The sequence below is a fragment of the Enhydra lutris genome, unplaced genomic scaffold, assembly GCF_002288905.1.
Source record: "Enhydra lutris kenyoni isolate GAN:26980312 unplaced genomic scaffold, ASM228890v2 scaffoldscaffold24, whole genome shotgun sequence".
In the NCBI taxonomy this organism is placed as follows: Eukaryota; Metazoa; Chordata; class Mammalia; order Carnivora; family Mustelidae; genus Enhydra; species Enhydra lutris.
This window is the reverse complement of record NW_019154108.1, coordinates 124337-128201: the sequence shown is the minus strand read 5'-3', so window position 1 is coordinate 128201 and position 3865 is coordinate 124337. Positions and strand designations below refer to the sequence as shown.

At 65.4% G+C, this 3865-nt stretch overlaps 2 non-coding genes across 2 annotated transcripts; one reads left to right on the top strand and one right to left on the bottom strand.

Moving 5' to 3' along the window:
- Window positions 1-2479: 2479 nt before the first annotated feature.
- On the top strand, window positions 2480-2551 carry TRNAP-AGG. Its single transcript has one exon. It is a non-coding gene; the product is annotated as a tRNA-Pro (tRNA).
- A 485-nt stretch (window positions 2552-3036) lies between these two features.
- On the bottom strand, window positions 3037-3108 carry TRNAP-CGG. Its single transcript has one exon. It is a non-coding gene; the product is annotated as a tRNA-Pro (tRNA).
- Window positions 3109-3865: the final 757 nt, after the last annotated feature.

Sequence of the window (3865 nt, the reverse complement as noted above, 5' to 3'; positions counted from 1 at the left end):
CCTTGGATTCCAGTCATTATTGTTAGCCCAAGGTCCTCACTCGGCAAACTTCCTTCTCTTCACAGACCACTTTCTTCCTCCTGGAAAGTCCTCTTTGCCAGCTAATGCCGTTCAGACAATACAATCGGAATCAGCGAAGACTTCCGGTCAGGTCAGAAGGGTCCTTTTCAAGGACGGCTGCCTCTGAAAAGAAGGGACTCTTTGGGGAGAATTTCCCCCCACAGAATCAATAATAAGAGAGAATCATGTGCAGAGGCCTTCTGATAATAGTTATTGACACAGGCCCTTCACCCTCACAGACCTCCTCCTTCATGGAGCGCACAATAAACGGAGTAGTAAGAAGGGGTTTGCCTTGGGAATTTCTCAGGACTTTTTATCTTTCCTTAATAGGGATAAGATAAGGGGCGCTCAGAAGCGTCTACTGCTGGCAAATAGAGAAGGGCAGAATTTTCTAGACCTGGAATTAATGGGACAAAGTAGGAAGAGGGTGACAGGCACCCAAATTTCAAGCAGATGTTTGGGATTGTGGCGGGATCCTCCCCACTTCCGGTATTCTCGCAGGCATTCCTTCCTTCCTTGTCTTTACAGACCTGTTGCTACAGGAATTGGAACACTGTGATCTGTGGGTAGTGACTGCAGGAGGTTCCTGGAACACCAAGAATTTGACCGTTAATTAATAAATATCAGACAGAATAAAAAATGAATCCCAGGCCACCACGAGAAGGATTTGCCTGAAGCCATGTCGATTTCATTAACGTTTCTATGGACAGAATGGTTTCACGCAGGAGAAGGGTTGCATTTTTGCTAGCATATATTGAAGGTTTGAAAATTCGAATTCCCCAGAGGCTAGCGTTTCTGGGCACCAAACTGGAACAAAAATAATGGGGGTCCTCAGAGAGGTGTTGTCAGTCGAACTAGATGTCACAAGGCTTCTTCATTTGCTGTGACTGGGATGAAATGTTTCTCAAGACCCTTCGTCCCCTTGGACACTGCAAGGATCTCTGTACTACAAGGGAAGGCAGTACCCTGCGGGGGGTCACAGGCCGTCTTCCGCCGGACAGACGTGATTTTCACCGCGAGTCGCGCCGCCGGCATCTGGAGTTTTGTCGCCGCCAGTCCTCGGGCAGCACCGTGAGAGGCAAACGGGATGCTCTGAGGAGCCTGAAGAGTCCAGACAAACTACTTCCCAGTCCCCAGAGAGGAGTACGAGTGAGAAAGAAAATCCTGAAAAGAGTCGCGGCTACAGCAAATTCCGTGGGAGAGGAGAGCCCAGAGACCTGTTAGCGACTGCGAAGCTCGGGTCCGCCGAAACCTGCAGGGGTTGCGACAGTTTACGGTCCGAGTCGTACTTTCCGGAGTCCTCGTTCTCGTGAGAAAGACAAACTTCTCCGTGTCTAGGGCCCTTTCCCCGGTGCGTCGTGGAGAACAAGCGCGCGGGCCCCTAGCGCCGAGGAGCATCTCCCGGGCTGCTCTCCCCTCCTGCCGGGCCGAGGGAGGGCCCCGGACTCCGGCTCCGACGGCCTCGAGCCAGCCCAGCCCGCCGGGGAGAGCTGGAGCTCGGCCCTGCCCCCGGCGAGCGGCCACCCGCGGGGAGCAAGTTGCGGACCCGGGTCCGGTGCGCAGGGCAAACCGCCGGAGTCGCGGCCAGAGGAGCGGACGCTGACGCGAAGCAAAGTGAGCGAACAGGTCCGTCTCGGACCGCCCCGCCGCGGCTGCGGGCTGCCGGGTCCGGGTTGACTTGCTCACGGGCCGAGGACAGACACGTGGACGGCTGAGGATCCGCGAACTGACTGTCCTTCAGCGGGCGCGGTGCTCGCGCGAGCGTCAGCGCTACGGGTTCGAGAGAGAGAACGGGACGCGGGCCCTGCCGGACAGGCGCGGGACAGCGGACACCGTCGCACGGAGTCACGCGGACCGCAGTGCTAGTGCCGGCGTCGGGTCCCGCAGCGCACGGTCGGGGCACGCGGGCCGCACGCCGGTCCCGCACCACACGCCGATGTGGGTAAAAGGTCTCCGGGAAGGGCAGGGTTTGGGGCCGGTCCCCGAGGAAGGAGACGTCCCGGCTGAGGAGAACCGCTGGAGCGGGAACGCGGAGGCGCGAACTCAGGGCTGGCGGGCGGCGTTTGGACCCTGCGAGACCGTGTAGACGCGAAACCATCCGCGGGAAGCGCCGCGCGCGGGACTGGGTGAGGCCGAGTCGGGAACCTTCCTGGCGCAGGACCTTGTCGCAGACGCGTCGCAGCTCATGAGCCGCGAGGATCCCAGCGTCTCGGCTTCTGGACCGAGAGGCAAGTCCGTCACGGCGGTGGCGGGACCGCGGCCGCGCTCCGCGTCGGATTCCTGGCGGGAAAGCGAGGAGACGCGCGGAGCCGGAGCCGGAGCCGGAAGAACGCGAGCAGCACACACGAGCGGCCGCGTGGGGGCGCCCGACCGCGCGGCGCACCTTCCTCTAGCGCGGCCGGGGCTGGCCCGTCACGCCGGCTCGTTGGTCTAGGGGTATGATTCTCGCTTAGGGTGCGAGAGGTCCCGGGTTCAAATCCCGGACGAGCCCTCTTTTCCTCACTCCCGAAATAAAGACGTGTTGCTGCAAGACGCAAAACTGAGACTTTTGGACTCTTGCACACGGTACACCCAAGGGCTGCCGGGCCAGACGCAGGGGCGTGGGGAGGGCGCGGGCCCTGCGGAGTCTGAAGGCGCCGCTCCCACCCGGCCGGCACCCGAGACGCGCGCGGGGAGGACCCCGCTCGGGCCCGCGCCGCCCGCCGCTGTGGCTTCAGCACCTGCCCGCCCTCCCCGCGCCGCCGCTCGTCCGCGCCCGCCCCGTGTGGTGCTGAGAGGGGTCGCGCCCGGCGCCTCCTTTCCCCGCGCGCGTGCTCTGGGGGCCGCGGGTCCCGCTGTCCGCCGCAGGCACGAGATGCTGCGCGTCGGCCTCCCGCTCCGCAGCCCCGGGGCAGCAGTCGTCGTGTCTCTAAAGGGGCTGCGTGAGGACGAAAAAAAGCCGTTTAAAGTCGAGGGCGTCGCGGGAAAGAAAAGCCTGGGCTCGTCCGGGATTTGAACCCGGGACCTCTCGCACCCGAAGCGAGAATCATACCCCTAGACCAACGAGCCACTCTCGGCAAAGCGGCGCCCGGCGCCTCCCTTCAGCCGCCGCTGCCTCTCGCCGCGCTCCCCGCCCAGCCGGCGACCCGTCCTCTGCCCGGACCGCGCGCCCATCCAGCCGTGCGCCCCGGGGCCCCTCTCGCCGCTCAGCCTGTGGGGTGCGGCCGGTCGCCACCCTGCGCCGCGGCCCACGCTGCACCCGGGGGGGACGGCGGGCGAGGGGCCGCGGCTGCGAGGGCGGTGGCGGCTGCCCGCCTCCGCCTCCGCCCGCGCTTGCTGGGCGCCAGGGCCCTCGTCGAGCGGGCTCAGCTCCCGGTTCGCGCCCTCAGAGGGGAGACGCGGCTGGAGGAAGCCGAGGGCGCGGGGAAGAAACTCCGGAGGACAGTGAAGAGAGAACGTCAGCATTCGCGGTGGGGTCGTCCGCCCCTGCGAGGGCTTGCGGGTGCGGAGCTCAGAGGGGACGTCGGACGTGCTGCTCCGACGTGCTACCGGCCGGCCGCAGCAGAGGGCACGCGGGACGTCGGGGGGCGCGCTGGGAGCCGCGGGAGGGCAAGGCCGCGGAAGTGCGGCGAGCGGGACCGGGGCGACGGGGGTCCGGCCGCCCGCGGGAACCGGCAGGACCCTGCGTGCGCGCGCCCCCAGCAGCGGGCGGGAGGGGCCCAGCGGGGGTGGCGCGCCCCGGCTCCGCCTCCGCCTGCGGCCCCGCCTCCGCCTCGGCCCCGCCTCCGCCTGCGGCCCCGCCTCCGCCTCGGCCCCGCCTCCGCCT